Genomic DNA, 13,095 nt, shown 5'->3' with positions numbered 1-13,095 from the left:
TTTGACAGTTACAGATTTCATATTAATTACTCCAAAGGTTATTTTCCTTCATGTAACCCGCTGCCAATGCGACGGACCGACCACGCATTCTAGCAATCATCAGCAAACAGAAAGTGAACTTTTGGAGGAAGCAGAAATAGTTCTGTCGTGAAATTACAAAAAAACTAAAAGACAACAAGAACGTTTTGGTTCATAACTTTACGACGTGGGAGAGTTTCCAAAAGCAATGAGTCAAAGCTGTAACAAACAAGAGCAATATTTGTGCAAAACCAACTTCTAGTAAACAGACTTGGCCAAACGACTCATTTCCTGTTTCTAAGAAATATTCTTATGCTTACGAAAGACTAGGGTGAAAAAATATGAACACCAAAGTCATAATATGTTAGAATTTATTTCCGTTTTAACGGCAAGATAAAGAAAACTAGAAGCAGTGACTGTTCATATATGGAACATTATGGAAGAGCAGTTCACTGGGACTTCCGCACAATATTTTATCTGATCTCTGTACGTCTAAAAATTGAAATAACTAAATCTTACCTACGAAAGGACATAAATTATAAAAATTTCGTGAGTTGAACAACAAACGAAATGCATCAAATTAAAAGATCACTGAATACCGACATCTCATGTGTACATTAAAGCAAAAAATTTTATACCTGTTCATATCTGGGGGTCACTCAGAATGACTTAAATATACTCCAACGTCAAATGAAGGTATGAACGGTAGAAGGTATTTATTATCTTATTGGTGAAAAAGCTTTGATGTATATAGTAGGTCGGACGCCACAGGACAAGAAATGACAATTTCTACAGAAAATAAATCAGTAGAAATGATACTTGCTATCGGCCATAAATCTCGCTGGTTTTTTATTCCATTACAGAGAGACAATAAGTTTCCAGATACTGCCAGAGTGAAACCAGTTTTAAATAACTTAGTAACCACCTCATCAGCACAAAACGCCGAAGAATAGATTATCTTCTAAGATACACACAACTTTTGCTAAGGAAATTAACTTTCCGTCTCGGGATTGGGATCCTTAACATATTGAAACATTAATCGAATCGCTATGATGTTCCGGAAAAGAAATGTAAAGAAAAACTTTCAAAAACTCATTAGAACTAGTAATAGGAAAAGTCTCCGTCTCAGTTAATTTTGGAAACAAAATGATTTCGTATCTTTTTTTTTTTCTCTCTCTCTCTTTTTTTACTCCGAGCAGCAGCAGCAGCGGAACAAAGTTCAGAATAACAAAGTTTCTAAGATCTGTGATTCCCGAATTCCTCCAATTAATCTGAGGGATATAACGCTGCACAACTTAATTAAAGTCTATACATATTATTCTGACTTCATAATGTCCTTCATTAATTTTAAGATGTGTTCTAGAAAGGTTTTTCTTCAACTTATAAATTTCACATTATTAAAAGAATTCATCACGCTAAAACCAAAATAAAATAAATCATTAAATGAGAAAGACAATTTCCATAACTAATCTGGCGTGGTCAGTTTTACAAACGAGAAATTATATGAAAATAAATAAATAAATAAATAAATATCATAGTACAATCCACAACAAAACGCATACCTGTTTCATACACAATACGACGCCGATAACTTTGTGTGAAGTTTATAAAGATAACACGATCTTTTCCTTGAGAACAGTATTTAGTTATTACAATCCCATTTGCAGTCTTAATCAAACAACCAAATCGACTCACATCTATTAGATGAACTCAGTACGTATTAGAATATTCTAGGCGTCTTATGTGCTTTTAATGTAAGCGTGATGCTCCACATTCTGGTTTCAAATATTAACTGTTCCTCGCATCTTTAGGTTGAGTGAAATTAGGCATACTTCTGACTGTTTTCTCTGAGAACGTCTGTTCCCTTGTTAGGGAACAGTACTCGTTGCTGTTTATGATTAAGCTGGCGTTATGCCAGCACGGGGCCTTGCTCTCAGAAAAGTAGTTGCATCAGGTCGGTATCTACGAGGGAACACGGAAGAAAGAAGGAAAGGGAGCTACAACATTTGATGACACTACACCATATAGCATGACTACCAACCTCACCTAATGTAACCCGATCTAATCTATGCTTATATAACCTAATCTATACGATTTAAATGCGGGACTTCTTCCCTACTCTGTGCGCCTAACGACAATACATACAGTCCGTCTATAATAAGACTTATGTAATTGTAAAATAAATGAAAACAATAGAATTTACACCATTTCAAACGTCTACTCTTCTACGTAAACAGGGCAGGCCGTAAGGTATATAATTCTATTTGTCATTCAAGTATTTTTGGCCTTATGTACATTCATTTCCACGAAACATCATTCTCAAAACAAAGAGTGATTCTATAAACATTTGAAAGACATGTCTGACGTACAGCGTCCTGTTGCTAAGTAATCCACTCGCAGAAATATACTCAAACGAATAATTAGATACAATACAAGACTAAAGAACAAACTAAAATAAACAAAGATCATCTTTTACCTTAAAAAATCCTCAAAAGGACCAGACGAGCTTCAAAATGGCAGGCGTTTCCGGTTGGTCAGATACATTTGGTGAAGTGGACAGAAAAGACACTTTCCTGTGAAAATAATGGTAGGTGAGAAAAGACACTGAATCATTCGTATAGCAAGAATGTCAAAATAAACACACAAAATTATACTTCATAAAAACCTGCTCTCTTAGGCTGCAAAATTGTTTTTATACAATTACTATTATATATAGCATTTAAACTACGTAAGCTTAGTCAAACTGCCACGAGTTTGAGGAAATAAAATAATCAATCTTTCCCTAATGGCAAGATGTTATGGCTAATTTCACAGCTTGCTTTTGTCTTTTTTTTTCTCAAGCGATGTTTGTCTTTATTTTACGTCCGTATTTGACCATGCTTCTCTCTTTCACATTGACCTCATAATAATAATAATAATAATAATAATAATAATAATAATAATAATAATAATAATAATAATAATAATAATAATTCACCTTTATCCATTCTCATTTATATTTCCGTTTAGGTTGCTGTAAGCAAAGACATGCGGCCAGCCAACTCCATCCCATAAATCATTGCTTAGAGACTTACCAAATAAACCTGGGATCTGATGTGAGAGCCAATTGGTCATACAGAGACCAGTGAATCTAACGGAAAAGAGGAATTCCTCTTCAACCATTTCTCTTCACCACATCAGCAATGGTAAAAATTCCCCCGAATCCCAACTTTAGTGCTTAACCTTGAGGGGCTGTTGACCCATTGTGCTGCAAGTGCCTGCACTTTTTCTCCTTTTGGCAGGGAGGCCGAGATTGCCCAGATAGCCTTAATCAATCTGGGTGGGTGCAGCAAAATGAGAGAGAGAGAGAGAGAGAGAGAGAGAGAGAGAGAGAGAGAGAGAGAATAATGAGGGTAACATAGAGCCAAACGAACCGTGAGAACACTTGAATGTCAACATCACTTTTCAAAAAGTTAGACATTTCAGAAGACATTAATTAAAATTTATATATTACTGTCTGTTATTACTGTAGTACTTCACTTACAACCCGATTCTCATGTTAATAACAAAAATGCGATTTTTGGGAAGAATGCTCTTCGATTACGAAAACCTGATGTGACAGTTTCATTCTTTTTCTCTATTTTTTATTTTCTCGCATTCAATAAATTGGATTATCTTTAATAGCCTGACTGGAGTTTAAAACGCAAATGAGCAATAGGATACAAGCGTGCAAGTTAATCACATTTCAAATAGATCTAGTGCTGTATTACAAATGATAACCTCTGGTCTTCTCCAAAACTACTTACAAACTTTAATCATTAACACCTAAAAACATTTTAAGCGACAGTAAACCGTCTCTCTTTAATAAAATTCTACAAACTATTCATATTTTCTAGTTGGCTATATAATCATGAAGCGCATAAGATACCTAAGGTCTGGATAAGTTAGGCACGGTAACCACTTCCGTGTGAAATTGATGGATCAGGTTATGTTAAATTTATTTTTATTTATATGCTTGATACACAATAAATGCCTCTTACATTTTTTCACGGTATTTCCACAGTCCCTATGAAACAATGAATGAAAACATACTACAGGTACAAGTGTCTACTTGTGCATCTAAATTCATTGATAAGAATATATAGCAGTTTAGTGTAATTAAATTCCTTTTCACTGATTGGGAGAATGAAAACGGATTGCAATTTTACACAAGCTAATATTTTTCAACACTTTCTGTCAAAATTCTCCCCAGCCAATACAAATAGCAAACTATCAGCAATGGTCAATCGAGGAAAAAATCAGGCTGACTGGTATAAATGTTGCAAATTCACTTGAGATATGACAATGGTGACCAAGAGCGACTAAGTGTGAAAAATCACTAACTTACCGCAACTGACCGTAAACAAAACTTCTCTGTCTTCTAGCAATTCGCTCACAAATGTTCACATCATACAGTTGAATGGGATACAGGCGACTGATCAAGCCTGGCTACTGGCCAGTGACGCTCAAGACTGAAGTCATCTAGCCTAAGATGAAATGCATCGTAAACAAATACACATGGGTCATACAAGCCTTCGTAACTTCGTTGATTGTTGACGGGTTTTCAAAATGTAAATATCACTCCATTCTATATATACACCATCTTAATAAACTACATACACACCCAAATACAAATAATATATATGTATATATATATACATATACAGTATATACACACACACAAATATATATATATATATATATATATATATATATATATAAATTCTGACTCATATCAAACCCAGGCCTCTCAGGTGGAAAGCAAGGGCGTTACCCACTGGGCCATACAAGTCTAAAGAAGTCGGAACCTGAGACAACTGCACCCGATTACCTGGGCAAGCTAACTGCTTGCATATTTTTCCCCAACTTCCCGACTCAGCAATGACCCAATGGACAACATTTCATTCGAATTATCCCTTCTGGTGAATAAGATGAAATCATCAACACACAATCACGTGTGGAACAGAAATAAATTTCTGACGTGATTGTGTGTTGATGATTTCATCTTATTCACTCAGAAGGGATAATTCGAATGAAATGTTGTCCATTGGGTCATTGCTAGTCGGGAATTGGGGAAACTTCGCTGGTATGCAAGCAGTTAGCTTGCCCAGGTAATTCCTTGGGTGCAGTTGCTCAGGTTCCGACTTCTTTTAGACTTGTATGGCCCAGTGGGTAACGCCCTTGCTTTCCACCTGAGAGACCTGGGTTCGATCCCGACGTGAGTCAGAAATTTATTTCTGTTCCACACGTGATTGTGTGTTGATGATTTCTATCTTATTCACTCAGAAGGGATAATTCGAATGAAATGTTGTCCATTGGGTCATTGCTGAGTCGGGAAGTTGGGGAAAACTCGCTGGTATGCAAGCAGTTAGCTTGCCCAGGTAATTCCTTGGGTGCAGTTGCTCTCAGGTTCCGACTTCTTTTAGACTTGTATGGCCCAGTGGGTAACATTGCTTTCCACCTGAGAGACCTGGGTTCGATCCCGACGTGAGTCAGAAATTTATTTCTGTTCCACACGTGATTGTGTGTTGATGACTTCTATATATATATATATATATATATATATATATATATATATATATATATATATATATATATATATATATATATATATACGTGGCAAAAACTTCCGCCCCCTACAAACCGGATGAGACCTCGAAGTTCCTACTCAGCCAAAGATATAGAAATTTGACCTACATGCTTTATCTATCCAGCAGAATAAGGATGTCACAGCACCAAAGGAATAACCAAAGGTGAACAAAACTGTAGTGTCACTTGATAGGTTACCACATGCTTATCTTAAAAGTGGGCTCTTAATTTTGGACCTATCAAATAGTAGGCAAATATGTCCAAGATTTTAAATGCTAATATCAATAAACCAGGAACGCAGAAGTAGTATCGGTATTTAAACTGAAATTACCATACAAAAGAAAGCGTGAATACCCATGATGCAATGTAAATAACAAGTACAGATATCGTGACGCAGGCTGTGAAAGTGCCGTCATCGCTTGTTGCTAAAAAAAATCTTTCATGGGTCTGGGAGGTATGAATTATTAACTATTTTATATTTCTGTAATAATCAATAAATAAAAATGAGTGTTCCATGAGTGTACCTTGATAAATACAAAAAATGTGCCCCCACCACAATTAAAATGGTATATGATGCGCACGTACGCGTTTGTATTATTGTATACATTTGGTGATTATCGCTGCCAACGCAAATCATTCCTTTCATGAACATGGAGAAAAGACCAAGCATGTAATAATTTCACGTAATCTCCCTAACTGCGGATACATATAAGCAATCTTCGAAGGTTAATGATAACGAGTAACGAATGCAGTCATACCTGTATTTCAAGAGATATTTTCAACCCAGATTCTGAATCAGTAACGCTGACTCTGCATCTCTTTGGTTTGAGAAAGGGTAAGGGCACAGTGTTATCTAGAATGTGTGCTCTCTCTCTCTCTCTCTCTCTCTCTCTCTCTCTCTCTCTCTCTCTCTCTCTCTCTCTCTCTCATTAATTCGTGCTATTGTGTCCGACGCGAATTATTCTTGTTTGCATCTACATTCCGCAATGAAATATGATGTTGATTAAGATCATGTTTATTGAAATGAGCACCTAGTTTCTCCCCGACGTTGCAATAAACTCTTGGAATCTGCAACTTCTTTGATGCTGATACTGACAATACAGAATAACAAAGAACTCCTGATACTGAATGTTAACTATGAGATTAGGCGCAAGGGTATGTGCTGTATTCGAAGACCCTTCTTAAACCCTAAAATGCGTATTCTAAAATAAAACATGAAGACAATATGATCTAGCTTTTGCAATGAATGATTGATGTTTGAGTAGCTGTCAAATGGAAGTTACTGTTATACGTTAGATCCGTGCACAAAATCAATCAATCAAAAAGCTACCATATAAAAATAGCGCAGTCTGTTTCGCAACGGAGATGAAGTGAGTGCAAGGATAAAAGAATAATATGTTATGATATAATAAAATGATTAAATGCTATTCAATCAAGAACACTACGGAGTGGCGTAGATGCATAAATTCAAACAAATAAACATTACGCCGATGCAGCATTCAAAAGGAAATACTCTATACCTATCTATATATATGATTCTACACTTTACATCCTTCCTTTCGCCTTGGCTGATTACATTTCTCCATTTTCCTTCCGTCATCTCCATCAGGAGTTTCTGAAAAATTTCATTGAACATCTCTACCAAAACATTTTCCCCTGCTAGGAATACTTCTCCCTAAACATTTCACCTTCGTATTTAGGGAGCCTTCCGTCTTCCATTCCCTGTAATCTCAGACTTCCAAAATGTTTTTTTGTTTCACTGGCTCAAATACCTGTTAAGGGTCTTGAGATTTTTTTACACCATTCTCTCTCTCTCTCTCTCTCTCTCTCTCTCTCTCTCTCTCTCTCTCTCTCTCTCTCTCTCTCCCAGCTTCGAACAAAAATAATTCCTAATTTATGTTTACATCTCTCTCTCTCTCTCTCTCTCTCTCTCTCTCTCTCTCTCTCTCTCTCTCTCTCTCTCTCCAGCTTCAAACAAAAATAATCCCTAATTTATGTTTACATCCTCTCTCTCTCTCTCTCTCTCTCTCTCTCTCTCTCTCTCTCTCTCTCTCAGCTTCAAACAAAAATAATCCCTAATTTACGGTTACGTCCTCTCTCTCTCTCTCTCTCTCTCTCTCTCTCTCTCTCTCTCTCTCTCTCTCTCTCTCCCTAGCTCTCCAGCTTCAAACAAAAATAATAATCCCTAATTTATGCTTACATCCACAGTCTCCCTCCCATGCTAGGTATCTATAAATTCATGCGTGTGCAAACTCACAACATGCAATCACACATTAGAGCATCAAACGAAAGAGAGAGCTACGAAAAATAGGGCAGAGCAAGAGACAAAAGAAAAAAAAAAAGGAAAAAACTGGCGTAAAGAATCGAAATTATTGGGAACTTCAAAGGAGGAAAAGACGGAAAGAAAATGAATGGATAACTGTAGTGTAGGGTGAGGCAATATCAGGAAAACCAATTCAAGTGATCGGATGAATAAGACCGTAACTTTTAGGAAAGGAAATAAACGAAAGTCGTAAAAAGCGAGAACAAAAGGCATCCGATGGAAATATGAGATGGCAAAAATGGTTTAAATTAGCTTGAAAGAACCAAGTGTCGTGTCTTTCCATCAGTGAGAGAAACCGAGAGGGAGGTAATGAGAGAATTAATTTGAAAAACGAGAGAGAAAAACAGAAGGATTACTGACGGAGAGATAAAAAAATGTTCATTTGTAAGTAAGATACACAGACAGGCTGGGAGATTTATTAGTTTGAAGTAAAGAGTGAAGTACCAGTTCTTATCTAAACGAGAGAGAGAGAGAGAGAGAGAGAGAGAGAGAGAGAGAGAGAGAGAGAGAGAGAGAGAGAGAGAGAGATTAACAGAAATTGAAGCTGGCAACAAAAATAAAGCAACAGCTATGAATAGACCCCAAGAATACGGCAGGAACCCCTACGAAGCTAAATTGGGTATATCAGATATAAAAGGCGAAATCATCTGGGAAACGAAACCGTCTGAGGAAAGCAGCGGAAGGGTTTGTCCGTCAAGATCCAGAGGGATGAAATGGGTGGTAAAACAGGGAAATGATTTCATTCGGAGTAATAAGATTCAACGACTGTCTTCCCTTTTGCGGCCCAAATATTATACATGATTTTGGCTCGTCATCTAACTGACATCGGAGCTTATCCTAGTCATGTTTGTCGCATGGCAGTCTTGTCACATATTTACAAAAAATTTCTTTTGTTTGCCGCCTCTACTATCTGATATCAAATTTGTTTTTGTACCGTTATATATATATTATATATATATATATATATATATATATACATATACACATATACACACACACATACAATATATATATATATATATTGTATGTGTATATATATATATATATATATATATATATATATATATATATATATATATATATATATATATATATAATATATATATATATAATATAATATATATATATATATATATATATATATATATATATATATATATATATATATATACATATATATATATATATATATATATATATATATATATAAATAAATATATATATAAAAATCTGTTTTTCTGCTTTATCATACACTTGACATCACAGCTGTTTCGTTTCCTTGCTTCTTTTAATAACAAACATCACGGTTGTTTCATTTCCCTGGGCTTGGTGTATATATCAAGGTCCTTGGTATATATAACACCATGGTTGCTTCCTTTCTTTGCCTTGATAGACAACTGACATCATGGTTTTTGTTAATCTTTAGGCAATTCAACGTTTACAATATTGCTAAAGGAATTTGCAATGGTCGGAGAGCAAAAAAAAAAAAAAGGGGATCCACAAAATAAAGGAAATAAAGTGCAAATATCTAAAGGTCGAAATGGGGGAAAACCCCACAGTTCCACCAAGAAGTAACAGTTAGCGGTTTCTGAAACGGAAATAGATGTAAAATAATAACTAAACTGTAGATGCAACTAGTTGCTGCAAACGGAAACACCCTCTAGTAGTGCCTACAGTCCAGAATATGAGGTGCACTGGTGGCACTACCCTCTACAGGGCAAGAAAGAATTATGATTGGTTTTATTATACAATACTGTATTTTACTCAAAGGGACAAACTGACCTGATTTTGGGCCCCCTCCAGAGTGCCCCCACACAAGCCTGGAAAACAGCTGATCCTTGGGAAACTGCAGAAGCAGCCACCATGGTGAACACCACGTCGCCTGCGTGCACCAAGATGGGCATTTATCGCCCAAGAGTACACACACACACACACACACACACACACACAACACTGGCTCCAGAAGTCAGTGGCCACTGTCCAGTCCTGCAGAGGGTGTGCTGCATGTACAATCAGTCACTCAGTACGCCGGAGCCCACCTAACCGTCACCACTGCTGACATATAAAATAATCTACACTTCTACAGACCGCGGAACCCCAAGAAACAATTGGGAAGAGGAGCAGCAACCCCCGCCATCTATGCAGTTAGCTGCTATAAAGCACAGTGGAGACAAGTCTTGCAGGAACCGGAATTATAAAGAGGCTGGGCTCCACCAGCGAGAAAATTTTGTTGACAATAAAAAGAAGTAGAATTGACAATGATGAAAAAAATCTGTGTATATGTCATTTAACAATGAGTTATATATATTGTGGAAATTGTTCCATCACCACTGAGTAATTAACTTTCTTTTAATACTATCTATTGTCAAAAATTGTTTTTGTGTTAAAATGAATGTTAGTTTGTTTATCTACAGCAAAAGCATTGAATTGCCATTGAGCTATTAATTTTCTTTTTATTGCCGTTATTTATTGTGTGCCAAATTGCGTTTGTTTTCCACTGTACATGTTCCCACCTTTTTTCTACTTAATAAATTGTATTAGAATTTACCATGCTTTTAAAGTAACAAAGAAATGCCTTCCACACGAATTTTGAACAAGTCAGAATAAGAAAACACACCTCATAAAAGCGAGAATGTTCATTTCAATAGCTCATTTAAAGGATGACTGTTTGAATGTCATGTTGTATCATTTTAATTCACTGTAATCTGGAAATCGAGTAAATTTTTCATTTTCTTTCCCCCATACAAATGCGAAATACAGTTTTTACAAATGTACCTATACGTAGTTTTGTACAAGCGATCTCAATATGTAGTTCCACTTCATAGTATTTACACAGTGGTTTATGGGCTACGTAGTCAGCACGCAGAGGTTATAATTTTACCCTGGCCCTCTAAGCTTCTTCCAAAGGTCTAGACCGTAAATACAGATAAAAATCACTAGGCCGAGAGTTTTTCTTCTGGAAAATGCTACGTAAGGGACTTTTCTCATAGAAATGACTTCTGATGTCAAGACAAACGAAGGGGAAAATGTTTCGGAAAAATGTTTCGTAAATATATTAATAATTTTTTTTCTGGTTTTCACCTTGTTTCTTTGTAACTTTTATCCGGAGGAAAGTTTCCAGGCAAACAATATTCATCGACATATCCTTCCAGTCCACCTATAACTGAACTCGGTTACGACATTTCAATTGATCAATTCCGCAATGCAATATGGTGCATAACTGTCAGATTGGTGTGTATGTAGAAATCAAAACAATTCCTTCTCTATTATTAACTCGCTCTACTATATCTCTAAGACTCCTTTTCAAAATTGCATCTTTCCCTTCCGTTACAAAAGTACGGTTATCTGGTTGTTCCTTCGTGCTCTAAAATTAAATAATACCTTGAAAGTAGTTTTATAGATACGCATACATTGAAAAAAAAAATGCACATTTCGATTTTCTTGCTCATAAACTTTGTAAGGCGTCATTTTCAATGACGCGGCACTTGAAGCGTATTTCCGGTCGGCCTCTTTTCAGATGGGAACGTTCGTACCTTGAAAGTTGAATCCGCTTCTATCTCTGACCTCGTTTGTCATTACACTGTTGATTTTAATCCTGCTCTGCCCTTAATACTCTGAGGCCGTTTCATTTTCATAACTGTAGATGTTATTTGAGTCACCAACCACAGCGAACAAATGTGGAATATTTCAACATGGCACGCTTCTAAATAAATTCTTTTGTAAACAGCTGAGACAGAGTCAAGACAAAGGATAATATGAAACTAAATAACCCAGTGTCAACTTTTGGGTTGCAGAAAACTGATATGGGAAATTATGTTGAAGCCATATAAATCTAAGGTCAATATTTGAGTTGCTGAAAAGGTTTGGAAAGATATGATGAGGCTAAATGAACCTAAGGTCAATATTTGAGTTGCTGAAAAGATTGGGAAAAATATGATGAGGTTAAATGAACCTAAGGTCAATATTTGAGTTGCTGAAAAGATTTGGAAAGATATGATGAAGCTAAATGAACCTAAGGTCAATATTTGAGTTGCTGAAAAGATTTGGAAAGATATGATGAAGCTAAATGAACCTAAGGTCAATATTTGAGTTGCTGAAAAGATTTGGAAAGATATGATGAGGCTAAATGAACCGAAGGTCAATATTTGAGTTGCTGAAAAGATTTGGAAAGGTATGATGAGGCTAAATGAACCTAAGGTCAATATTTGAGTTGCTGAAAAGATTGGGAAAGATATGATGAAGCTACATGAACCTAAGGTCAACATATGAGTTGCTGAAAAGGGATTTACAAAAACGATATGATGAAGCTATAATAACCATTGGCCAACTTTTAATTTTCTCAAAAATTATTTAGAAACCCGATATGACGAAGTTAAACAAACAGAAGCCAAACTTTTGAGTTGTTGGAAAAGGTTTTAGAAAAACGGTTTAGACAAAGAACAACAAAGCTGCACAAACCAAGCGTAAAGTTTCGAGTTATTGGAAGGGGGTTTTGAAGAACGGATATAAGGAAGTTATGCAAACCACGAATCAATTTTCAGTTGCTGAAAAGGTTTTAGAAAAAAAAACTATGAAACTACATAAACCTTATGACAAGTTTTAAGCAGCTGAAAAAGGTTTACAAAAAGAATATGAAAAACAAAACTTCAACAAGAGGTCACATTTTAAGCAGCTGACAAGGGTTACAAAAACGATTTACTGAAATTACACAAACCATGGGTCAAATTTTGAGTTGTAAAAATAGGTGTTTAGGAAAATTGATATGACAAAACTATGGTAACCATTCGTCAAGTTTTAAGCATCTGAAGAAGGGTTAGAAAATTTCATGATGAAGCTATATAAATATAGGGTAAAGTTTTGAGTTAAAAGACTTTAGGAAAAAAGGGTACAAAAAATAACGATAGTATACAAATCATGGCTCAAGTTTCAAGAAGCTAAAAAAGGGTTTAGAAAAGATATATGATGATGCTATAAAAAAAAACAGATCAAGTTCTGAGTTGCGGAAAACACTTATATTTATATTTCTTTACATTTTGGTACCGTTAAAGCTAAACGCTCAAAGAGCCCTTCCAAACTGGAGAATGCGATTTTGTAAACTTTCCACTTATCGGACAGCGTAATAAATCCATCTCTAATACTTAATGCTC

General features: G+C 35.7%; 2 protein-coding genes across 2 annotated transcripts in view; one reads left to right on the top strand and one right to left on the bottom strand.

The window, feature by feature from the left end:
• LOC136832599 (serine/threonine-protein phosphatase 6 regulatory ankyrin repeat subunit B-like) overlaps positions 1 to 13,095 on the bottom strand; it is a 713,268-nt gene that overhangs the window by 358,967 nt on the left and 341,206 nt on the right. Inside the window, exon 6 of the mRNA XM_067093780.1 lies at positions 2,495 to 2,591. The gene's annotated coding sequence lies outside the window, so the exon portion shown is untranslated. The remainder of the gene's footprint in view (positions 1 to 2,494; positions 2,592 to 13,095) is intronic.
• Positions 1 to 13,095, top strand: part of LOC136832600 (uncharacterized) — a 272,488-nt gene that overhangs the window by 152,021 nt on the left and 107,372 nt on the right. The window lies entirely within an intron of this gene.

Source organism: Macrobrachium rosenbergii, chromosome 50, assembly GCF_040412425.1.
Source record: "Macrobrachium rosenbergii isolate ZJJX-2024 chromosome 50, ASM4041242v1, whole genome shotgun sequence".
NCBI classification, from domain to species: Eukaryota; Metazoa; Arthropoda; class Malacostraca; order Decapoda; family Palaemonidae; genus Macrobrachium; species Macrobrachium rosenbergii.
Note: the sequence above shows the minus strand (reverse complement) of the source record. Positions and strands in the feature narration are given on the sequence as shown.